The sequence below is a fragment of the Triturus cristatus genome, chromosome 3_2 (genome assembly GCF_964204655.1).
Source record: "Triturus cristatus chromosome 3_2, aTriCri1.1, whole genome shotgun sequence".
NCBI classification, from domain to species: Eukaryota; Metazoa; Chordata; class Amphibia; order Caudata; family Salamandridae; genus Triturus; species Triturus cristatus.
The window spans coordinates 601,813,693-601,840,212 of record NC_140584.1 but is presented as its reverse complement, the minus strand read 5'-3'; positions in this window follow the sequence as shown (position 1 = coordinate 601,840,212).

Here is a 26,520-nt window from a genome sequence, read left to right as displayed (position 1 = left end):
CGTGCAAGTCAGAGTAGCGTTAGCCATCCCTGGCCACGTGTTTCGAGGTAGTTGCCTCTCGTCAGCAGGGAGTAGGAAGAGTGTAGGGTTGCTAGTGTAGGCTGTTAAAATCATATCAGGTCTGGTACCTCTTGTAACAACGCAGTTGCGTAACCTAGAGCCCGTCGGCTCTCGGGGCTCAGGGAGCCACTAAATAACTAAACAAAATGGTCGCACACTGCTTACCTACCAACGTGTTACCCCAATGAACTGTGGTCCCTGTAGTCAGCGTCGGCGGGTACGCCTATGCTCAGTGGTGCGTGCAAGTCAGAGTAGCGTTAGCCATCCCTGGACACGTGTTTCGAGGTAGTTGCCTCTCATCAGCAGGGAGTAGGAAGAGTGTAGGGTTGCTAGTGTAGGCTGTTAAAATCATATCAGGTCTGGTACCTCTCGTAACAACGCAGGTGCGTAACCTAGAGCCCGTCGGCTCTCGGGGCTCAGGGAGCCACTAAATAACTAAACAAAATGGTCGCACACTGCTTACCTACCAACGTGTTACCCCAATGAACTGTGGTCCCTGTAGTCAGCGTCGGCGGGTACGCCTATGCTCAGTGGTGCGTGCAAGTCAGAGTAGCGTTAGCCATCCCTGGACACGTGTTTCGAGGTAGTTGCCTCTCGTCAGCAGGGAGTAGGAAGAATGTAGGGTTGCTAGTGTAGGCTGTTAAAATCATATCAGGTCTGGTACCTCTCGTAACAACGCAGGTGCGTAACCTAGAGCCCGTCGGCACTCGGGGCTCAGGGAGCCACTAAATAACTAAACAAAATGGTCGCACACTGCTTACCTACCAACGTGTTACCCCAATGAACTGTGGTCCCTGTAGTCAGCGTCGGCGGGTACGCCTATGCTCAGTGGTGCGTGCAAGTCAGAGTAGCGTTAGCCATCCCTGGACACGTGTTTCGAGGTAGTTGCCTCTCGTCAGCAGGGAGTAGGAAGAGTGTAGGGTTGCTAGTGTAGGCTGTTAAAATCATATCAGGTCTGGTACCTCTCGTAACAACGCAGGTGCGTAACCTAGAGCCCGTCGGCTCTCGGGGCTCAGGGAGCCACTAAATAACTAAACAAAATGGTTGCACACTGCTTACCTACCAACGTGTTACCCCAATGAACTGTGGTCCCTGTAGTCAGCGTCGGCGGGTACGCCTATGCTCAGTGGTGCGTGCAAGTCAGAGTAGCGTTAGCCATCCCTGGACACGTGTTTCGAGGTAGTTGCCTTTCGTCAGCAGGGAGTAGGAAGAGTGTAGGGTTGCTAGTGTAGGCTGTTAAAATCATATCAGGTCTGGTACCTCTCGTAACAACGCAGGTGCGTAACCTAGAGCCCGTCGGCTCTCGGGGCTCAGGGAGCCACTAAATAACTAAACAAAATGGTCGCACACTCCTTACCTACCAACGTGTTACCCCAATGAACTGTGGTCCCTGTAGTCAGCGTCGGCGGGTACGCCTATGCTCAGTGGTGCGTGCAAGTGAGAGTAGCGTTAGCCATCCCTGGACACGTGTTTCAAGGTAGTTGCCTCTCGTCAGCAGGGAGTAGGAAGAGTGTAGGGTTGCTAGTGTAGGCTGTTAAAATCATATCAGGTCTGGTACCTCTCGTAACAACGCAGGTGCGTAACCTAGAGCCCGTCGGCTCTCGGGGCTCAGGGAGCCACTAAATAACTAAACAAAATGGTCGCACACTGCTTACCTACCAACGTGTTACCCCAATGAACTGTGGTCCCTGTAGTCAGCGTCGGCGGGTACGCCTATGCTCAGTGGTGCGTGCAAGTCAGAGTAGCGTTAGCCATCCCTGGACACGTGTTTCGAGGTAGTTGCCTCTCGTCAGCAGGGAGTAGGAAGAGTGTAGGGTTGCTAGTGTAGGCTGTTAAAATCATATCAGGTCTGGTACCTCTCGTAACAACGCAGGTGCGTAACCTAGAGCCCGTCGGCTCTCGGGGCTCAGGGAGCCACTAAATAACTAAACAAAATGGTCGCACACTGCTTACCTACCAACGTGTTACCCCAATGAACTGTGGTCCCTGTAGTCAGCGTCGGCGGGTACGCCTATGCTCAGTGGTGCGTGCAAGTCAGAGTAGCGTTAGCCATCCCTGGACACGTGTTTCGAGGTAGTTGCCTCTCGTCAGCAGGGAGTAGGAAGAGTGTAGGGTTGCTAGTGTAGGCTGTTAAAATCATATCAGGTCTGGTACCTCTCGTAACAACGCAGGTGTGTAACCTAGAGCCCGTCGGCTCTCGGGGCTCAGGGAGCCACTAAATAACTAAACAAAATGGTCGCACACTGCTTACCTACCAACGTGTTACCCCAATGAACTGTGGTCCCTGTAGTCAGCATCGGCGGGTACGCCTATGCTCAGTGGTGCGTGCAAGTCAGAGTAGCGTTAGCCATCCCTGGACACGTGTTTCGAGGTAGTTGCCTCTCGTCAGCAGGGAGTAGGAAGAGTGTAGGGTTGCTAGTGTAGGCTGTTAAAATCATATCAGGTCTGGTACCTCTCGTAACAACGCAGGTGCGTAACCTAGAGCCCGTCGGCTCTCGGGGCTCAGGGAGCCACTAAATAACTAAACAAAATGGTCGCACACTGCTTACCTACCAACGTGTTACCCCAATGAACTGTGGTCCCTGTAGTCAGCGTCGGCGGGTACGCCTATGCTCAGTGGTGCGTGCAAGTCAGAGTAGCGTTAGCCATCCCTGGACACGTGTTTCGAGGTAGTTGCCTCTCGTCAGCAGGGAGTAGGAAGAGTGTAGGGTTGCTAGTGTAGGCTGTTAAAATCATATCAGGTCTGGTACCTCTCGTAACAACGCAGGTGCGTAACCTAGAGCCCGTCGGCTCTCGGGGCTCAGGGAGCCACTAAATAACTAAACAAAATGGTCACACACTGCTTACCTACCAACGTGTTACCCCAATGAACTGTGGTCCCTGTAGTCAGCGTCGGCGGGTACGCCTATGCTCAGTGGTGCGTGCAAGTCAGAGTAGCGTTAGCCATCCCTGGACACGTGTTTCGAGGTAGTTGCCTCTCGTCAGCAGGAAGTAGGAAGAGCGTAGGGTTGCTAGTGTAGGCTGTTAAAATCATATCAGGTCTGGTACCTCTCGTAACAACGCAGGTGCGTAACCTAGAGCCCGTCGGCTCTCGGGGCTCAGGGAGCCACTAAATAACTAAACAAAATGGTCGCACACTGCTTACCTACCAACGTGTTACCCCAATGAACTGTGGTCCCTGTAGTCAGCGTCGGCGGGTACGCCTATGCTCAGTGGTGCGTGCAAGTCAGAGTAGCGTTAGCCATCCCTGGACACGTGTTTCGAGGTAGTTGCCTCTCGTCAGCAGGGAGTAGGAAGAGTGTAGGGTTGCTAGTGTAGGCTGTTAAAATCATATCAGGTCTGGTACCTCTCGTAACAACGCAGGTGCGTAACCTAGAGCCCGTCGGCTCTCGGGGCTCAGGGAGCCACTAAATAACTAAACAAAATGGTCGCACACTGCTTACCTACCAACGTGTTACCCCAATGAACTGTGGTCCCTGTAGTCAGCGTCGGCGGGTACGCCTATGCTCAGTGGTGCGTGCAAGTCAGAGTAGCGTTAGCCATCCCTGGACACGTGTTTCGAGGTAGTTGCCTCTCGTCAGCAGGGAGTAGGAAGAGTGTAGGGTTGCTAGTGTAGGCTGTTAAAATCATATCAGGTCTGGTACCTCTCGTAACAACGCAGGTGCGTAACCTAGAGCCAGTCGGCTCTCGGGGCTCAGGGAGCCACTAAATAACTAAACAAAATGGTCGCACACTGCTTACCTACCAACGTGTTACCCCAATGAACTGTGGTCCCTGTAGTCAGCGTCGGTGGGTACGCCTATGCTCAGTGGTGCGTGCAAGTCAGAGTAGCGTTAGCCATCCCTCGACACGTGTTTTGAGGTAGTTGCCTCTCGTCAGCAGGGAGTAGGAAGAGTGTAGGGTTGCTAGTGTAGGCTGTTAAAATCATATCAGGTCTGGTACCTCTCGTAACAACGCAGGTGCGTAACCTAGAGCCCGTCGGCTCTCTGGGCTCAGGGAGCCACTAAATAACTAAACAAAATGGTCGCACACTGCTTACCTACCAACGTGTTACCCCAATGAACTGTGGTCCCTGTAGTCAGCGTCGGCGGGTACGCCTATGCTCAGTGGTGCGTGCAAGTCAGAGTAGCGTTAGCCATCCCTGGACACGTGTTTCGAGGTAGTTGCCTCTCGTCAGCAGGAAGTAGGAAGAGTGTAGGGTTGCTAGTGTAGGCTGTTAAAATCATATCAGGTCTGGTACCTCTCGTAACAACGCAGGTGCGTAACCTAGAGCCCGTCGGCTCTCGGGGCTCAGGGAGCCACTAAATAACTAAACAAAATGGTCGCACACTGCTTACCTACCAACGTGTTACCCCAATGAACTGTGGTCCCTGTAGTCAGCGTCGGCGGGTATGCCTATGCTCAGTGGTGCGTGCAAGTCAGAGTAGCGTTAGCCATCCCTGGACACGTGTTTCGAGGTAGTTGCCTCTCGTCAGCAGGGAGTAGGAAGAGTGTAGGGTTGCTAGTGTAGGCTGTTAAAATCATATCAGGTCTGGTACCTCTCGTAACAACGCAGGTGCGTAACCTAGAGCCCGTCGGCTCTCGGGGCTCAGGGAGCCACTAAATAACTAAACAAAATGGTCGCACACTGCTTACCTACCAACGTGTTACCCCAATGAACTGTGGTCCCTGTAGTCAGCGTCGGCGGGTACGCCTATGCTCAGTGGTGCGTGCAAGTCAGAGTAGCGTTAGCCATCCCTGGACACGTGTTTCGAGGTTGTTGCCTCTCGTCAGCAAGGAGTAGGAAGAGTGTAGGGTTGCTAGTGTAGGCCATTAAAATCATATCAGGTCTGGTACCTCTCGTAACAACGCAGGTGCGTAACCTAGAGCCCGTCGGCTCTCGGGGCTCAGGGAGCCACTAAATAACTAAACAAAATGGTCGCACACTGCTTACCTACCAACGTGTTACCCCAATGAACTGTGGTCCCTGTAGTCAGCGTCGGCGGGTACGCCTATGCTCAGTGGTGCGTGCAAGTCAGAGTAGCGTTAGCCATCCCTGGACACGTGTTTCGAGGTTGTTGCCTCTCGTCAGCAGGGAGTAGGAAGAGTGTAGGGTTGCTAGTGTAGGCTGTTAAAATCATATCAGGTCTGGTACCTCTCGTAACAACGCAGGTGCGTAACCTAGAGCCCGTCGAAACAGCAACACTACTGTCTCCTACCCAGCTGCTGTACCGGCCACACCTTCTTGCGTAAGTAGAACAGGACACACATCAACAACACAATGATCACAGTCTGTGCATTAAGATCAAGTATGTGCATGAGCCAGCACAGTAGACAATGAAATATGCACATTGTGTAGTCAGACATTCATCACTGTGAGTTGCTCAGCTATATCACACATTGACATGTGTACCCATTGGAGAGTCCATCACAACACTGTTCTGTGTACATGCCCAGCAAGATCACAAGTGACATGTGAGGGAGTACATGCCAATGTTTGCAATCAGATACACCAACATGGCAGGTGTAGTCAGCAGTGGGCTACATGTTACATTGGCATTGTGTGCACTATCTTGTTCCATGAATCATGTGTCTACTGTACACTGTTGAGACCTGGCCATTGCTATTGACACAGCATGATGTGTCCATAGGTGCTGTCAACGTGCACCGTCACCCAAATCACAGTCATTGTCAGCAATGTATATCAGCCATATCGCGGTAGGGACTGCCTTGCGGTGTGTCACCATCAATGCCAAACCCACACTCGCGGTAGTGAAATATGTATATATTTATAGTCAAATGGCATTTGACATGCTCCGCCACCCAAATCATGGTCACTGGCTCCAATGGATAGCAGCCATTTCGTGGTAGCGACCACCTGGCTCCTGCAGTGTGTCACCGCCAATGCCAATGCCACACTCACGGTGGTGATATATATATATATATTTATAGTCAAGTGGCGGTTGGCATGCTCCGCCACCCAAATCACGTTCACTGGCTCCAATGGATAGCAGCCATTTTGTGGTAGTGACCGCCTGACCCCTATGGTGTGTCACCGCCATTGCCCAAGCCCGTACAGCCAATGGGAACGGCAATCGCGGTAGACTAATGCAATTTGGAAAATCGCGGTAGGCGTGCTCCGCCACCGCTGGGCCGGTCATTGGATGCAATTGAAAGATGCACAACCGCGTTAGCAGCCGCCTGGCGCCTGAGGTGTATCACCGCCAATGCCCAAGCCCTTACAGCCAATGGGAACCGTGATCGCGGTAGCCTAATGCAATTTGGAAAATCGCGGTAGGCGTGCTCCGCCACCGCGGGGCCGGTCATTGGATGCAATTGAAAGATGCACAACCGCGTTAGCAGCCGCCTGGCCCCTGAGGTGTGTCACCGCCAATGCCCAAGCCCTTACAGCCAATGGGAACCGTGATCGCGGTAGCCTAATGCAATTTGGAAAATCGCGGTAGGCGTGCTCCGCCACCGCGGGGCCGGTCATTGGATGCAATTGAAAGATGCACAACCACGTTAGCGGCCGCCTGGCCCCTGAGGTGTGTCACCGCCAATGCCCAAGCCCTTACAGCCAATGGGATCCGTGATCGCGGTAGCCTAATGCAATTTTTCAAATCGTGGTAGACGTTCTCCGCCACTGCGGAGCTGGTCATTGGATGCATTTAAAACAAGCGGACCTGGAACACCAATTGCAGCAGCTTAGAACCACTGAAACTACCCCAGGGGGCTATATATGTGGGGGAGAGAGCCTCACATTTCCACTGCTTCCAGACACTGCTGCCTGACACCCCTCACCACCAACTGCTGCTGCTCCTTTCTCCAGACACTGCTGCCTGACACCCCTCACCACCAACTGCTGCTGCTCCTGTCTCCAGATAATGCAGTCTGACATCCCTCACCACCAACTGCTGCTGCTCCTCTCTCCAGACACTGCTGCCTGACACCCCTCACCACCAACTGCTGCTGCTCCTGTCTCCAGACACTGCTGCCTGACACCCCTCACCACCAACTGCTGCTACTTCTGTCTCCAGTACCCAGTGATGGCGAGGACTGAGAAGATCAGGGCCCGTCCCTTCACCACTGAGGAGCTGGAGGTCCTGGGGGGCGAGGTGCTCACACAGTATGGGAGGCTATATGGTGCTCCAAATGTCATGGTAAGTGTTTCAGATTGGAAGTGAGAGTGAAGGGAGTACACACATGAAGTTGATCTGCTGCAGTATGTGCCTGAGAGTGTGGGGTTCTGTCATACACTGCCTAGCGTGCTGACTCCAGGGGAAAGGGGTGTGTAGCCTATTTTACACATTTCCCTGGCTGCACATCAGAATGGGAGGGACATGCATTGTTTTTTCAGCCATACAGTGACACAGCAAGTTGGTTAAGCAGGAGTCAGGACAGAAATTGCCTGTGTGAATGGATGTGTGGGTCTGTGACATTACCAAGGGTCTACGACTAGAGGGTACTGATGGAAGTGTGTCTGACTCAAAATTGCCACCATGTATAGGTCAGCACTATGCACAGGATTTAAATGCCAGAGGGTGACACTCATTGTGGTAATTCACCTATGACACAGCAGATTGTTGTACTTTGGTACAGAGCCCCTTTCATTTTCATCAGCATGTGTACTGACTCTCATGTGTAGGCACTGTTTATGCTCTCATATTGTCCCTGCATGTGAAATTTCGGATGCCCCACATTGGACCTCAGTGTGAGCCCACCTGGCATACACAGTCACTGCCCAGTCTGACAAAGACACATCACTAATTGTACAGAGTGAAACATATGGGTTTTCTGCTAGACTATCCATCAAAGAGCTATCTCAGCCCTGTAGATTGCACACGACAGACCATGTGAGAAGGGTGTGAAATTGTAAGATCATGTCCCTAAATGTGACCTCCACGACACAGAGAGCCATTCACAGGGCAAGGACATTGATGGCTGTGCAGTGTTGTACACAGTGAGTCTGCCTCGAAACATAATTTCCAATGTAATGTATGTCTTGCTCACCCACAAACTGGAAAGCAGATGTGGGCCCCCTACACATAGCTTTCTGTGCTGGCATCCTGCATGTGTATGAGATGGGCAGGTACTGTGTCCACCCTCATACCTGCATGCATTTTTGTATGATTCCCCAACTGCTTATTTACTATGTGAGATGCTGTATTGTCTCTGCTAGACATATCTGTGAAGTAGTGCTGTGTTAGTATCATGCTCCTGTACTGAAAGATAGTTGTACATAACCCTGTGTCACTGATTTCCCCCCTCTTGTCTCCCATGCCTGCAGCTCAAAGTCCACCAGCGTAAGGCCACGTGGACGGCCATTGCACGCAAGGTGCGTGCTCTGGGTGTCTCCAACCGACGGCGCACACACTGTGACAAGAGGAGGGATGACATCTGCCGGCTGAGCAAAAACGTGGCAGAGATGACACTGGGTCTGCTCTCTCGGACTGGAAGGTTGGCGCGCAGGAGCATGACACCACTTATGACCCGCATCTTAGCTGTGACACAGCCTGAACTGGATGCACGTTTGAAGGAGCATCCGCAGCAAGTTGGGGGTGAGTATTCTGGGAAGGGTGACTTTGGTTGTGAGTGACTGCATGTGTTCCAAGCCTGAGCCAGTGCTGAGCTCTAGGATGTTGCTAGTGTGATGCAATGGCTTGTAAGTGGCCTCTGTGTTGGGTGCAGCTGTCATGCACTTTCCCCACCTGTACTTTCTCATGTCATTGAAGTAATGGCCCTTGACATTGCATTCTGAGTTGTGGCCTTCTGGTATCATCTGCATTGGGGAAGTCAGGGACATCCCATGGAAGTGAACAGCAGTGTGCCTCATCTGAGTGTGCCTACATCAATGTGTGCATTCCCTGATATCAGAATTGTGAGGACTACACACCTGACACCAATGTGCAACTGTAGTTGTGCTCCATAGTACGACATGGTGGATGGCATGAGCTCATGCCCATTGTGGACTGATATTTTGGAGTCTGTATCTGTGTTGTCCCATTCTGATGCCTCAAGATGTGACTGTGGCAACATGTTGGGAGGTACATCTTTTCCCACCCTCAGCGCCCTGGGTATGCTCAGAGGGATCTGTATGTCTGGTTACATGGAGCCACGGGCAGGCTATTTGGCTGTGTGGTCATCACATGGGTCAATTATGTCAAGTTTGCATGATAACACGCAAAATTTGAGTTTTGAATTGAGGTTGCACAATGTTACTGCACAGGGTGGTGTGGAACATGGGGGTATCATCATCTTGGGCACAGAAGGTCAGGGGACGGACACTAGTGGTGAGGCATCAAGCACGACTGCTACACACAAGCACACTGATGTGACCAGCGCCTCGGAGGGGGACAGGAGTCTGCTTGAGTAATCACAGCCAGAGACACCAACCTCAACGTCATCTGACACCAGCGGTGACACATCTATGTTGGCGGGCACAGGGAGCGGGAACTCTGCCTCCTCTTCCACCACACAGCTACTTCCACTAGTGCCGCACGTGCTCCCATCAGTAAGAAGGGAAGAGTGTCCTTCACCCCAGGCACCGCTGCCCCTGCCCCTGACTCACCTGCTGCCATTGGTGTTGAGGCTGTGGACCTTTTGAGCCAGCTGTGTGTGGGTCAGACAACTCTCCTCAATGCCTTCCTAGACCACGACATAAAGTTGGCACAGGTAGTTGCCTTCATGGAGGGCATTCACTCAGACGTGGGTGGGATACACCAGACTGTCCAGTCTTTGTCCTTCACAGTGATGCAGCCATTCAGCAGTCACAGGCTCAGAGTCCAGCTCCAGTCCCTTTGGCCACCCCCCCTACCAGTTGCTACATCTGACGATAGTGACCGAACACCGCAGACCTCAGGCTCAAGATACAGCACAGGCAGCACACAACAGCAGCAGCCCAAGTGGGCCAGAGCGCAGACACTATCCCCCCAAAAAAACAAATCCACCCAGAGCGCAAAGGCAAAAGCCCTTCAGGTGACACTCAGAGGCATAAAGCCAAGAAGCAGGCCACAGGCTCACATGCCTCAGAGGCATTCCCAGCCAAGGACTCTCCTGTCCCAAAAGCTTCTCTCAAAGAAAAGCAGTCAGTTTCCGTTCCTGCTGTGAAGCTGGTGCCTGCTGAGGCTCAACAGAAAAAGGCAGCTTAGGCAGATTCACCCACAACCTCTACTCCCATCCAGACCCCTGTGAAGCAGGGAAAGGAGGTCATTGTAGGGGGTTCACCTGCTCAACAGGTGATGGAGGGGAAAAGGCAAGGCCAGGCCAAGCGTACCTCCAGATCCAGCAGGTTCCCTGAGGGTGGCCCACCGGCTGTACCTGATGCAGCTTTGGTGGAGAGTGGGCCTGCAGTGCCAGCCCCACTTACCACTCCGACCAAGACAATACTTCCCTATCGAGTCCCCAGGAAGTGGAAAGGCACCCCTCCACATTCTCCCTCCCACACTGTGTCTCACGGCAGCATGACTCCACCTCCACTTGCCACCACACCACCCGGTCCAAGCAGCCCTCCAGCTCCCAAAGCCACTTATGCCTCCACCTCAGCTGTTCCTCTCTCTCCCAGGTCCAGTCCTCCAACTGGCCCCGACACTCAGTCACCTCCCGGTCCGACTGACAGCCAAGTCTGAGGCAAAGTCCCCCTCACACACCTGTCTCTCTCACAGCGGTGCCTGGACTGCCCATTGTTATCCCCCTAACTGTGTTGCTGACCATGGCAGTGTACAGTCTCACCCATTCCTTGTGCAGGTTCTCATGCACACATGTGCCTACTCTGCGCTTTGGAGTAGCCACTGGCCTTGCTGTTTACTACTATGTTTGCCCATTCCCTGTGCAGGTTCTCAGGTACCTACTCTGCACTTTGGACTGGCCCCTGGCCTTGCTGTTTATTACTGTCTTTGCCCATTCCCTGTGCAGGTTCTCATGTGCCTACTCTCCTCTTTGGACTGGCCAATGGCCTTGCTGTTTATTACTGTATTTGCCCATTCCCTGTGCAGGTTCTCATGTGCCTACTCTCCACTTTGGACTGGCCAATGGCCTTGCTGTTTATTACTGTGTTTGTCCATTCCCTGTGCAGGTTCTCATGTACCTACTTTGCACTGTGTACTGGCCACTGGTCTTTGTCTGGTCCACTTTTGATGCCTATCTGTGTAATATGTGAATAAAGACTGTTACTCCTGTTGTCTGCTTTGTCAGTGTCCTTGCTAAATAAAGGGTTTTATATGTGGGTATGCTTTAATGTGACACATGCTCTGTATGCCACTTTAACATTGCCAATGGCAGATTTCAGATTTTACTTTTTCAGGGTTTTGCACTGGTGGCAGGCACTTCAGGTCTTCTTGACTCTGAGGCTTGGGGTTGCATTGATGGTTGTTTGTGATGAACTACTGTTATCATATTCAATCTATGGTGATGTTAGCTAAATTGTACACGTCATGTTTTGATGCACTGCCAGCACAGAGTGGGATTCTATCCACAGGATTGCAGGCAGGCTGGCCAAGGGCCATCATGTCTGTGTGATCTTTCTTCATGTGTGTACAGCAGTGTTGGTGTATGCTCATCTTGTGATGGTCAGTCATCCTACTCACATGGGTAAATTTCAATGTGTGTACTTGGGTGGTCATGAAGTGTGCAGTGTGAAGGGGGAGACTTTGACAGTAGTGTTGATGTGTATGTGCCCCTGCGATGGCAACTGCACACATGTGTCAACCTGGATTTGTGTGCCTGTTAGTTGGACTGGTCAGCCCTGTGCTTGTGATTGTGTGCACATGTGGGAGTTGTAGGTTGTGTAGTGTGCAGTGTGTTGGTGTGCCCTTGCACTTCTGGGGGACACCTACTTGCTGTTTGCGCCAATTGTGAGTATGCAGAGTGTGTGACTGGCAAGTCTGTGTTGTGTTTTGTTAATCAGCCATGTGTCTTGGTACTGTTTGTGCTCACTGTGCAGACCTGCTCAGCCACACTGACATTGTGAGCATGTTTTCTCATGCATTGCTGTCACCTGAGCCATTTTTTGCTCCAGTATGGCATGTGGGATGTGGAGTTGTACCATCCCCGATCTGTGCTTATAATACCTACCCATTGTGAGTGAGCACTCCATATATCTGTTTATGGTGCACTTCTGCCATATCCACTACTGATGTACACACCACTTCACTCTCATGTCAGCTATGCCCTTGGGTTGACAGTGTCTGTCCCTCCCAACCACTTAATTTGTTATACTATGCTTTGTGGTGCTGATCTGTGCACAGGACCAATGTGCCACTCAGGGCAGTTTCCCAATTCGTTGTGATTTTCTTGTACTGGTTTGCAGTCATGGTTGATCATATGCATTGCAACTGTTTGTGCTGCACAGTCCTCTGGTCATGTTGATTGCACCTGGGTGTCCCAGTCTTGTGCATCTGTGGGTGACGTGTAAGCTGTATGTGTGTTTGCTGAGGTACTTCTACCCTTCCTGAGTGTGATGTTGTCTGTGTGCTGTGGTGATTTGTGTCGTGGGGGCTCATGTTGTGGCACTCAGATATGTGTGCTACTGGTTTGGTTGGTGTGCACACACTGCTTGTTGTGCATGCAGTGCTGTGAGTTTATGTTGCCTTGTAATTGCCTGGTGTGCATCCCCTGATGTACAGCTTTGTTTGCAATGATGTGAAGGATTGGCATGTGCATCTGTTGTGTGTTTGCTGTGGATGTGTGCAGTGTTTGGCCTGTGTTGTCTCTTTCAGCTGACAAATGCTCTGTGTGTGATGTTCTCTTTGCATGTCATTGTGTGTGAGTTGTTTGTGCATTGTGATACATTCAGATGTGTGTTGCAAGTGTAGTGTGCATTACTTGTGTATCTGTCACATGCACTTAGGAGTATTCTTGTTCCTGAGCTTGTTTGGAGTGCACCTTGGTGGTTTCTCCTGTCATATTTGACCTGTCACTTGTCAGGATTGTGCATGTGCATGCATGTGGTACACTATTTCACCATGTTGACTTGATGGATGGTGTGGTATGTCTGTCTGTGTTTTCTTATTGGACCATTGCTCCCAGTTTGTGTCCATGATTGTTTTGAGATGATGCACTTCTTGTCTGTGTTGTGGTATGGTGTCTCTGCATTGGTCCTGAGTGATAGTGTTGTGTACTCCTGCTGTTCTGTATGTGATCCCATTACCTTTCCACTGTTTGTCTGCACATGTCTGAGGTCGTTGTACTTATGTGTCTGTTGTTTTTGTAGTATGTGTTTGGCTATTGTATTTGTGCCAGCATTGGTTCAGGCATCCCTGAGTGTGAGTGATGTTTGTGGATGCGCCGCAGGGAGTGTGATTCTTTGTCAGTGTATTCACAGGACATTATTTGTACCATTCTGTGTGTTTGACACTTGTGTTGAGTGGTGAAGGTGTGAGGTGGGTGGAGGAGGGGTATGTGTGAAGGGTCCAAGTTGTGCTTGACAGTCATGGAGTGTGTTAATAGGCCCTGTGTGTTGTGATGATGACATACACATGTCAAGTAAGTAGGTACAGATTTGTGGCTGATCACTATTTGATTTCAGACACTTCCTATCATCCCTGTGCCTCTGGATGGCTTGCATTGCTGTCTCCCTGAGTTGTTGCACAGAGATCACTGTGGTTTGATTCACTCACTGTGCCAGCCATGTGTTACTGGTTGGTCAAAGGGTGTTGTGATCTATTCCTTCTCTTGCATGTGATGTATAGATGCTTTGTGGCTGGCTTCTTGTGTTCCCATCACTGTCCACCTCACTTTTGTCAAGCCCATTTCTTGTCCTCCATTGCTGCGGCCATCTGGTTTGTGTATGTGGCTGTGTGTCAGTGTAAGGTGTGTCTGGGTTGCTTGACAGGCATTGTGTACAGTTAGGGTATTGTTCATATTCAGTGTGGGTGTTCATTTTGTGATTGGACTCCATTTGCTTGACATGAGTGGAGTGTGGATGTGGGGTAGAGGGTTGTCCTGGCCCTGTGCTTCTGTGCTGTGTCTTCCTCTTCAGCCTCACCTGCTGTGACTGGCTCCCTGGTTGTTTGGTGTGTGTGGTGAGGGTCTGAGTTCACCTGGCTGGTTAATTGGGTAGGGGGAGCACAGGAGGGGCACACTGCAAGTCCCCTGATGGGTGTGGGTGGCCTAGTGTGTTAAGGGTGTAGTTGTGGCCCTTTGAATCTTTGTGGACTGCCCATGCCTGGCGCCGGCTCTGCCAGCTACATTGTGCATATGTTTTTCCACATCTTCACCGCTGCAGTGACGTGACTGGGAGATTGCTGTGATTTCGTGGTTAACGGGTGACCTGGAAGCGGAGGGGTGATTTTGTGACAGGTAGGACATGTGTGGGTACACTTATGGATGTGTTCCTGTCCCCACCAGAGTGTCTGGTGTGGACAGGAACTGTATGTCAAGCCAGGAGATGTGTGTTGTGTGCGGGATTGTGTGATTGCGTACCTGCGGCGTTGTCCACGACGGTGCATTACTTGCTGGTAGTGCATCAGGTACAGCACCGGGAACACGTGTATAGCTGGATCCATTGCCGTCCGGACCGGGTGGAGGAGACCGGGAGTCTGGTTTGGCGCTCTGCTGTCGTGCTTCCGCCGTCTCTGGTTGGGTGGTTTCTCCACAGCAGTGTGACAAGCTTTTTGGGGCATCCTGATTTGTACGGCGGTCGGGCATCATTCCACACGGCGGTGGGTCTCTATTGGCTCCCACCGCCGTGGTGGCGGATGCATTTTTATGGCGGTTCATGTCACACTGTGGCGGACTGGAAAAGGGCTATGTTTGCCTATTATAATATGGCGGGCGTGCGGACTGCTGCAGGCTTGCGGAAAATGACATTCTCCATCACAGGCAGCACCGCAGTGGTGCCTCCGCCCGCCATCCTAACTCAGAGAGTTACACAGAATAAACGGTAGGGATGTTTTCAATAAGTATTTATTGAGTAGTCGTTATTCTAGTGTAAAATAGGTGTGCTGAAACAATCATTAGACAGTAACAGATATAAAGGATTAAAAGCACTAGAAGAGTAAAAGGATGGTAGATTTTTACCATCCTGCTATAACCATGAATACAGGCAAGTATATAAAATACATGACAATAAAATGCGTACTCCTACAATGTTATCTTAACTAGTTGTACCTAAGTGTACCTAGCATGTATGTAGGTGTTAAGCCAAGAATCCCTCTAGGATAAAGTCAACCCCCATTACCTGAAGTGATAAACTGTGGAGCCCATCCTGGTCTTGGGTTGGACACCCCACAAGAGGATGTCAGACCACTGCAAGCTGGAGTATCTGCATGCAGGGGCTTCGGCGTCTCACGTCAGTGTCTCGGCTTGGAAGTCATGATCTCCTTCTCTTGTCTCAGCAAGACGTGATGTTTATATACACAAAGGTCTCCCCGGGGGTTCTACCTTGCTGTGCCCCTTGTCGGACTTAGGATGACGTCAGGTATGAACTTTATACATAGATATTATACAGGAGATGGTAGTCCTGCTGAGTTTCCAAGAATCTTCATGCATAATGTATCTGGCCTTTACCAGGGAAAATCCTGTGTTCTGTGTGCAGTGTCATATCTAGGTAAAAGGTCAGTCCCTAAGAACCGTTATGTATGTAATGTAGGAAAGAATATAGGTAAAGGGTTAGGATGTTACATGAGCCTATATTGGGGCACCTATATGGAATATAACAATGTCTAATGAACCTCAGTTCTATCAAATGTCCCCATGTGGCTGTGAACGGTGAAAGAAATTTAGATACAACGAAATACTCCTATATTAGATTTTTAAAATGTAGGGAATATAAAGTAATAGTGCGGTTTCCCATGTGTGCAAATGCAAATTCAAAAGTTTTGGATGTTGAAAAAACGCGTGACTATGAGGTACTAGCCAAAGTGCTCGCCTCTACATTATGGCTCTACCTGAGCATATCTGGTAGAACATGTTTCTGCCACCATATCAGTTTTACAATGTATGGGTGAGTGCCAGTAGATATATGTTGTGAGGATATATGTTCTTCATTATGTAATGTCTATTAGCTGACAAATTTGTTGCATGCGTTGCTAACTCAACATATAATCGCAAATCAATGTTAAACCCATATTGATATCATTTGTCACTGTTCAAAATGTCAACCCTGATATCTAGATTACACAATCATCAATACCCAATCACATTTGCATCATGGTTCTTTCCTAGTGTAAAATCAACTCATAAAGGAGTGTTGTGGCTCCTATCTTGATCCCCCTTCATAATGAAATAACCATGGTCAGTTCAACCGACTGTTTTCAATATATATTTTACAATAGGCAAGAGTATTCTAAGTGATCATTTAGTCGAAATGGTGCTCATGTGTTTAATCATTTGATCCAATAGACTTCTCTTTGTAGTAGTTTCTTTTTATTATCGGTGTATTCTCTGATCTGAACCTGTTCCAGTATTAAATACTGCAATTGGCTGATGCTATTTGTGAATTGTTGAAATGTACTGCTACTGTTGATTTCTAATTTCTCAATCTAATGTTGCCCTTGTGTACAGTCAGTCATGTTTTGATGAGTTTCCCACGTAAATCAGTCTGCATGGGCATTTTAACATATATGTAACATTGTTCGTTTCACAAGTGGTGTTACTTCTCAACTTGATTTTAGTTCCTTTCGTTGGGTGATTTATTTCAGTCCCTTTAATGATGTTATTACAATTCATGCTGTTGAAATAATGGGGTTGTACCCTAGTATGATAAATCCTAGTTGCTGTCTGATCTTTGACATGTAATAACTCTTTTACCTTTTTGGAACTGCAAAATGCAAACATCAGTTAAGTGGTGAGTAAACCTTTAAAATACAGTTCTGATTGTATTATGGGCAAACATTTCAAGATAATCTTCCTAATATTATCACTTTGAGTAGAATATTTAGATATAAATATCATTCTTTGGTTAGTTTGATCTGGCTGAAATTATTTTGGTCTCATTAATACTTGACGGTTTCTCCTTTCTTCTATTGTTACGGTGTCTCTGATGATGTCAGACGGATATCCTCTGTTGGTAAACTTTTCACATATCATTGTTTTGGCTATCTCGTGTGTTCCATTGTTGGATGTTATTCTTCCTACTCTTAGTAACTGTACTAAATTCTTTTGGGCCTGGAATACTACCTCTTGAACCCTGCTTAATGCTCAGAGGCAATCTAAAGAAAATGAAAGTGGAGCAATAATGTATACAGGCCTAACATTGGTTCGGCCTAATACGTACCTATTCCTTGCAATATTTGAATATAAATTTTGATAATTATGTTTCTTTACCTTCTTTAATTGTTTCTCACCTTTTTTTCACGTGCTCAGCACATATGAGCACCTCTTTATTCACCCTTTTCCTGACAAACGCCTATCGTCTTAAAGATTGAATGAAGATTGTTTCTTCAAAAAACTATATAAATTAAAGATTTTTTCTCAAAACTTTTAATGTCATTTGTCTTTTTTTCTCACTGTAATTTGAATTTATGCATAGGACGACTTTCTGTATGACCGTTTGAACTATTTTCTCTGGTCCCACACTCATAAGTTGGGTTCAAAATATGTCAGGACCAAGTGTTGTTTTTACTATATTGATTCCCAGGGGTATGCAGTCATAATATCGAGTTTTAAATATCGATATACCAAAAAATCAATGTTTAAATCTCGATATGACAGAATATCGAAATGCAAGAATGTCGTCAACAAAAATATCGATATGCATGTAAGAAATATCGTTTCACTGAATATCGAAGTTAGTAATATCATTAGTAAAAATATTATTGTTTATAATATGGACTTTTTTTGTGTTGTGTATGTTAGTATATGTGTTAAAAGTATAGCTTATTTTTTAATGTATGTTAGAATTTTTTTAGAAATAATTTATTTTACGTTAATACATTTTTGCTTATTTAAGTTCCGTAGCGGGTTGTGGGTTTATAGGGGAATAGGGTGGGAAGTAATTTATTTATAATATATTTATTATTACTTTTATAGAAGTTATTCATTTTTATTAAAATAAAATATTGTGTTTTAGTTCCGTAGCGGTATGTGGGTTTATAGGGGAATAGGGTGAAAAGTAATTGAAATTAATTGAATAATAATTTCATTAATTACTATTTTTCTATTTAATAATTATATTGTTAATTGTGTTAATTAATTTTTAATAATTAATTATTAATTGGTTATTAATAATTAAAAGGTAAATATGTTAATTGTGTAATTGTTTTAGGAGCAGGTTGTGAGTTGAGAGGGGAGTAGGGTGGGAAGTAATGTAATTATATTTAATTAATTAAATTTGTATTAATTAATATTTATGTAATTATCATTTTGTATTGTTAATTGTGTTAAAAATATTAATTTGTTATAAATTAGATATTTATTATTAATATTTAATTGGTAAATATGTTAATTGTGTAATTGTTTTAGGGGCGGGTTGTGGGTTGATATGGGAGTAGGGTGTGAAGTAATTTAATTATAAATAATTGATTCATATTTGTATTAATTAATATTTGTGGAATTAATTTTTTATATTGTTAATTGAGTTACAAATGTTATTACTTAGTTATTAATTGGATACTAATTATTGATAATTAATTGGTAAATATGTTAATTGTGTGATTTTTTTAGGAGCGGGTTGTGGGTTGATAGGGAAGTCATTTAATTATGATAAAACTTTTATTAATTTTTATATATAATATTTATTTAAAGTTATTTTATAGTGTTAATTGTGTGAACTAATGTATTTTTAATGATTTTTAAATTGCTTAATGGTTATTAGAAAATTAATTAATTGTTAATTGTTTATGTTAATTGTGTAATATTTAACAACATTGGTGGTGTTGTTGATAGGAGAATATGGTGGAAAGTAAATTATTTTTGAAAAATTAATTATTTGGTAATTTATAATAATTATTTTGCAGGAGTGGGAATAATAAATCATTCCCCTCCCCTATCCAACACTTTCCCTACTGTTGTATTTGCTGGAGTGGGAATAGTAAATTATTCCCCTACACTATCCAACACTTCCACTACTGTTACACTAGGTGGAGTGGGAATAAGAAATTATTCCCACCCACCCGCTATCCAATACTTTCCCTACTGTTGCACTCGCAGGAGTGGGAATAATAATTTTAACCCACCCGCTATCCAACACTTTCCCTACTGTTACACTCACTGGAGTGGGAATAGTAATTTGTATCCACCCGCTATCCAACGCTTTCCCTACTGTTGCACTTGCTGGAGTGGGAATAGTATTTTTTACCTAAATACTATCCAACACTTTCCATACTGTTACACTTGTTGGAGTGGGAATATAAATTTTTACCTCCCCGCTAACCAAAACCTTCCCTACTGTTGCACTTACTGGAGTGGGAATAGTAATTTTTAACCCCCTGCTATCCAACACTTTCCCTACTGGTGCACTCGCTGGAGTGGGAATAGTAATTTTTACCCACCTGCTATCCAACACTTTCCCTACTGTTGCACTTGCTGGAGTGGGAATAGTAATTTTTACCTAACTACTATCCAACACTTTCCATACTGTTACACTTGTTGGAGTGGGAATATAATTTTTTACCTCCCCACTAACCAAAACCTTCCCTACTGTTGCACTCACTGGAGTGGGAATAGTATTTTTTATCCACTTGCTATCCAACACTTTCTCTACTTTTGGACTCGCTGGAGTGGGAATAGTATTTTTTTCCCGCCCGCTATCCAACACTTTTACTATTGGTGCACTCAGTGGTGTGGGAATGGTAATTTTTACCCAACCGCTATCCAACACTTTCCCTACTGTTACACTCCGTGGTGTGGGAATATTAAATTATTCCTCACCGCTATCCAACACTTTCCCTACTTTTGCAATTGCTGGAGTGGAAATAGTAAATTATTCCCCTTCGCTATCCAACAATTTCCCTACTGTTGCACTCTCTGGAGTGGGAATAGTAATTTTATCCCCTACACTTTCCAACATTTTATTTACTGTTATAGTTAATATAGTGTAAAATATTTTTTACAAATAATTATTAATGTAAATATTTGTATTTGTTATATATATATTTTATTTTTATATTTATATGACAGGTTTATGTATATATATATATATATATGTATTTATAATTTTTTATTATGTTTCTAACATTTGATAATTAAATAAAATAATTATTTATTAATATTATTAAGTTAATATATATATATTATTTTTTTAAATGTTACATTTATTATTTATCATTTTTTAAAAATAAAAAAAATTGTAACTGTGGGCCCCATTACAAAGTCCGCCTGCCACCGTAACGGTAAACGGGACCGACTACCAGAGGTACGGCGGTCCCGCTAGGCCAATTAGGATACGACCGCCATCCTGGTTTCGCATCCCGCATCTTTTACATTGCGGGGGGAGGTGCTGTGAGCAGCGCCCGCTGCAATGTAAAATCTGCATGTTGTACATTGGCATGCTCAATGGGACAGGAACCGCGCGGTGCCTGCCACCTTGTGCGTGGCAATAAAGGGGGGTATAATAGGTACCCCCGAAGTGCAGCCCCCCACCGCCCCACCCCCCTTGGGGCCCGCAACAGACCCCAAATACATTTACCGTATGCCTTTCCATGGCGGAGTCTCCGCCATGGAATGGCATGTCTAGAGCAGACATACTAATATGGATACTAATGTGGAAAAGGCACACAATATGGTGGCGGTGCCTTGCAGGCCCTCCCCCACCATATTGTGTGCCTTTTTCACCCGGGCGGCAATCCGACCAGGGGGTAAATTGGGTTGTGATGGCTTGCGGATCACCACCGCCCGCCACTACCGGCCCCGGCGCTGGAGATCCGCACGCCATCCTAATAGACCCCTTTGTTTTTATGAATCATATTTAACATTTAGATAATTTTATAATATATTTAAGACATTTAAAAAAAAACAATATTTTATACAACGAAATTTTAAACAACGATATTATGGTTTCGATATTTTTGTACTTACCTTTTTAAAGATAGGATGTTGATATTCTGTCTATCGATATTTTTGACACGATATTCTGGTAGGTCGATATTATGTCAGTGATCCATTCCCAGGTACTCAGACGTTCTCTGGGAGAACCCCATTAGTATTTAATGGTTCATAGTACTTGGAGTAATTTTTCAATCAGATAATGAGGAATGCCAGACAGGACAAAGATGTTTACACAGATTGTTGCAAAATTGTAGTTCCCGTATAAAAAGGGCAATTATGAGCGGTCAGAAGCACATGATAAATTCTGAGAACACTGATACATGCCCATCCAAGTCAAATATATAGGAATGCTTGGTTATAAGGGATATGATATTTGAATAGTAATTAAATACTATTATTTTATATATTGATTTGAATACAAATGTGTAATATGGTTTACAGAATGACACACAGTCATGATAATTATGAATTGTAAATTTTGTTTTAAACATATGACGTTATGAAATTTGTGACAAAATGTGTAGCAATATTTTTGAAATATAGATTTGAACATACGTTTTCTTTCGGTCCAACAGTTTACAATCACTCCTGACAAAGAACCCTTCATGTCCGAAATGCATTGAGGAGGTTTTATTGTGATGAGGATTATCCTTTACATATATGAAAGATTACCTTTAACTCTGATTAAAGAAGAAACAATAAAAGACTAAAGAATTATTTCATCTCATGGGTTAATACTTTGCGATACAAGGAATATATGATAAAATTCTGGATGAACTGAATAACCAATCATTGAACCCACATTTGGGATGCAGAGGAGTGTGAGGGGAACAGTGTACCAGTCGTGGTACAGTGCATGAATGATAACATTAAACTTTAACATGCCCTACATTAAATACCACACACCCTGCCTTATGAGCAATGAGCCCTACTTAGGCGTGAGTTATAAATAATTAAAAGGAAGGTTTAGTTCTTTCAAAATGTGTTATTTTGACAGTTAAATTCTAAAAATGGTAGGTCTGAAGTCATGTTTTCACTGTTACTGTAGTGGGTGGCAGATGTTTACTGGAGCGCAATAGTGATATTTAAGTTACAATATTGGGTACACTTTGTACCATATAGTAGGGACATATAGGTAAGTTAAATATGCCAATTAGGAGTATCCCAAATTTTCCATGTTGAAAAGGGGAGCACAAGCTCTTTCTGACTGGTTATGGGTGGGTTAAGTGCACAAGGTTCTACAGCCATTAAAAAAATATCGGATCCAGCAAAAGACGAAAGATCCAGGATGACCACGCAGAAAAGGCAGATTGCCTACATAAACTATATATATGCATCTATCTTCTCAAACTATGCTGCAATTTCTATCATTATGTCACTTTCTCTCTTACCCCTCTCTTTCTAGACATACCTATCTGTCTGTGTTCATCTCACAGTCCCTATTTCTGTTCTTCTCTGTTCCCCTGTTTCTTCTCTATCCTTCTCTTTATCCCTAAAGTCCTTGTCATTTTTGTTGGTCTCCCTTTCCCTGTTTCCCTTTCTTTACCTATGTGCCCCTTTGCTGGGATGTCTATGTCTCTATCTCGCTCTGTTTCTCTGTCCTTGCCTGACTTTGTCACTCTCTATCTCTCTTTTCAATTCTCTATATTTCTTCCCTGTTCCCCTGCCCCTCCTTTGTCTTTGTAAGCCTGTGAGTGTTTAACTCACTTTATTTCAGTCACTTTCGGGGCTGCATTCACAGCCTTCAGTTATGTCCTGTCCTGACTACAATAGTAACTTTCCTCTTTGCTCATTGGACGTCCAAGGTTGCACCATGATGTGAAATGGAAACCTACAAAGCAAACCTCAGAGCGTCAGTGCCAGGTTCAGAACATTAATTTTAAAGTGCATAAACCAAGTCCAATGAATGACACTCTAATATTAACTGTGGATAGTGTCACAGTCTAATTATCCCATATGAGGGTTATTGCCTAGCACCTTTGACCAAGCTATTGTTCGTGCATGCACTAAGCTGTCAAGTGGCCCCATGTCGTGTGGGCCACATTCAGCCATTGCTAGCCTTTCACAATGCATTCTGGGACTTATACCTAGGTTTAGGGTTAGAAGTCGCTACACAGAGCTTTTGGATAGAGTGGGAGATTCCAAATGCGAAATAACAATCAAAAGTCATGATTTGTTGGAGGTGTCACACATGAAATGTTGCCACCTGCGCCCTCACTGCTTCGCATGAGCTACCTGTTTTGTTATATAGGTTTACTTTACTGTTGTGGTACTCAACCTGCTTTTGAGAAAGAGGCTTCCACCATTACAGTTTCACTGAGAAGTCTCGAGTGGCCCAGATATAACATCCCTGAAGGTGGTCTGGCTCGATGTTTCCTGAGCAGCTTCGGCTGCATACCCTTCAAGTGGCCTCAAACGGATGTCTCTACAAGGCAGGAACCTGATATATCAAGAGGTGCCTCCAAGATTCAGCATTTCTTTACAGATGACTGGTTTGGAGGTACTGCAGCAACAAACGTCTCCTGCTAAATACAGCATTAGGAGTGTGTCTGATTGTTGTTAAAGATGTTATTCAGGAGGAATGTGAACATTTGTTGTGAAGTGTTTCTGAGGCTGACGAACAGCAGCTCTAAACAAGCAAGGGAGTAGTTTCAAAGTCTTTAAGATAGCTCAGCCCACCTGGTATCCACCTTAATGAGTTAATGGTCATTCTGCTCCTTCCTTAGCAGCCCATGCTATCCCATTTTTATGAGAGAGGCTTACACTCTTCCTTGCTTCACATGCTGTGCCGGTTTTTTGAGAGATGCCTGCACTGCTCATTGTTTCCTGTAGTGAGGCATGTGCAGCTGTTGCCAGAACAGTAATTTTCATGCTTTCTGTGAGAGAAGCTTGCACGGCAACTGTACCTGTTTTGCTTGGGCGGCTTGGACATTTGCTTACTATGCTGTATTTGTTTGTGTCAGAGTTTTCCGATAGCAACTGTCCATACGTGCTGTGTTGTACTGTTGGTAGTATCCGGCTGGATACATTCTAGTGTTCCACCGATGATGTAGACACACTTCACACCCACCCACTACAGGCGTCACCAGTCAGTGGCATAACGATATTTGAGGGGGCCCCCCTGCAAGGTATGTGGAGGGGCCCCCTCCAAACTCTATCAGGAGCTCCCCGGCCGAAGTACAGTGCTGAGGGGGCCCCCTGGAGTTTGGGGGCCCCCCTGCACTGCGGGGAATGCGGGGGCCTGTGTTACGCCCCTGTCACCAGACAGGTGACCCTGATAATAAAAGGGGCTGAGTGCACGTGCTCTGGGCCCGTGCATGGAGCAGCCCAGCAGCGGTGAAAAAGGGGGGAGAGCTGCCCGTGTGAAAGGCACCCCCTGCGAGGAGGCATGCAGCCCGCCAAAAGGCCCCCAGGGCATGTGAAGAGCCCCGGGCCTGCATGAAGTGCAGAAGGTGATCGGGAGCCCACCCCGCACCGACGTGAAGACCCGCGGGGCGTGTGAAGTGCCCCGGGGGGAAGGTGAGGAAGTCGGGTGCCCACCCAGATCCTGTAGTGCCTGCAGCTGACTGCAACCCGCCCCCCAGCGACCAAGTGCCGGACCTGCCGTACTGTCGGAGGGTGTGAGAAAGAGCCCTGGGGGTGTGAAGGAAGCCGAGTGGGAGCCTACCGCGCGTCGGATGAGCCCTGCCTACGAAAAGGCGATGTAAAGCCCGGGGAGGGCAGATGAAAGACCAGGAGAGGACGGACTGCTGAGACACCGGCCACCGCCGAGTTCGTGAGGCCGAGTGAAGCCCAAGGAGTGGGCCGAAGGTGAGGAACTGCGGGGGGACTGCGGAGAGAAGCGACCCTAAACAATATGAGGCCAGCGGGAGCCCACCCCGCATTGGCGGCCAACCCGTAGTGAGGCCACGCAGTTCACAAGCAGCAGCTCTGACCCCCAACCCGCGCAGCGCATGAACTGAATTAATCTGCTGTGGGTGGGAGGGGGAACAGAAGGAAGAATGCGTGCTGCCCGCGGCAGATCGGAGCAGCGCCGACACCCCCCCTGCGTAGCCTGTGGAGAGTGAGGCCTGCTGCGAGGGGTGCGAAGAAGTTAAAGAGGCTTACCGGGAGAGAGACCCTGGAGCTGCGCGATTGAAGAGTAGCCGTCGTGGTAGTGTCCCGCCCCCTGGGACAGTGTACGTGTGGCTGACAGCCACGGGAAAGATAGAGCCTGCTGTGTGGCCCCAGCACGAGCGGGGCAACTGAGAGCGGCCGGAGCGGCCGCGATAATCTCTGCCCAGGCAGCCTTCAAAGTTAACGGTGAAAGTGCAAGAGGGCTACAGGGTGCGTAAATGACTGTGGCCGAGAGGCGCCCAGGTCCTATGTGCACTGAATGAAAAAAAAAGGTACTAGAAAGCAAAAACAGAAACGCTTACCAGGAAAAAAAGGACAAGGTCTCTGGCAGCCTGCAGGTATCCCGGGCGGTGGCGGTCAGAAGAAATACCCCACCCCTCCATGTCGTGCATGTAAGACCATCAGGTCCCTGGAATGAGGCCCGCAGCAAGTGTGAAGCTCCTGGGGCCGATCGGAGCACTGCCGGGAAATGGAAGGAGCAGCAGCGCCACCTGGTAGACACTTCAAGCTACCGCACTTGGGAATAAAAGCGATGTAGGCAGAACAGACCTGAAACAAGGGGACAAATACTGACACGTGCCTGAGACTAGTGCCACAGCTGGCTAAGGAAGGCAGCCACGTCCCATCCAGAAGGGAAAACAGAAGTGTGGAAGCAAACAAGGCTTAAATGAAAAGAGCCAGGCAGACAAAGACTACCTGCATGCCGCATCAGTCTCAAAGCTAAGCGAGTGAGAGAGCCATATACCTCAACGCAGCAAGGAAACCCTGAAAGCAAAACTGCATCCACCCCAGTGAATGGTGTGCAGGACACTGGCAAGCAAGGAACATTGGAGGTAGAGGACACTGAGATGTGCATGAAGGTATGCGGTGACACCCACTGGCGGGAGATGGTCACTGCAGCAGTAAGGAGGACATGGAAGCACTGCACACGGCAACTGGGCAGAAGCGGAGACAACAGTCCAAAGCAACAAATCTCAGAAGGGAGAGAAGGGCGCAATCAGAAGCGCGCCGAAGCAATGCGATGGTGGAGAGAAGACGAAGAAGTGGTTGCGCAGACCACCAGAAGCCGACCTACACGACGGTCGCAAGGAAGAAGCCGACCTACCAGATGGTCGCAAGGTGGAAGAAGCCGACCTGCCAGTTGGTCGCAAGGAGGAAGAAGCCTACCTACTAGATGGTCGCAAAGAGGAAGAAGCCGACCTGCCAGATGGTCACAAGGAGGAAGAAGCGGACCTGCCAGTTAGGTCACAAGGATGACGCCGACCTACAAGCGGTAAGAGAGAAGGAGGAGATCTGACAAAGACGTCTGACAAGAAGAACAGAGAAGACATCCGTGAAGAGAACGACCGAGGAGATGTCCATGAAGAGGACGCAAGAAGAGATCCACGAAGAGGACCAAGAAGTGACAGAATAGAAGACTAGCGATATGAACTGGAAGTCAGA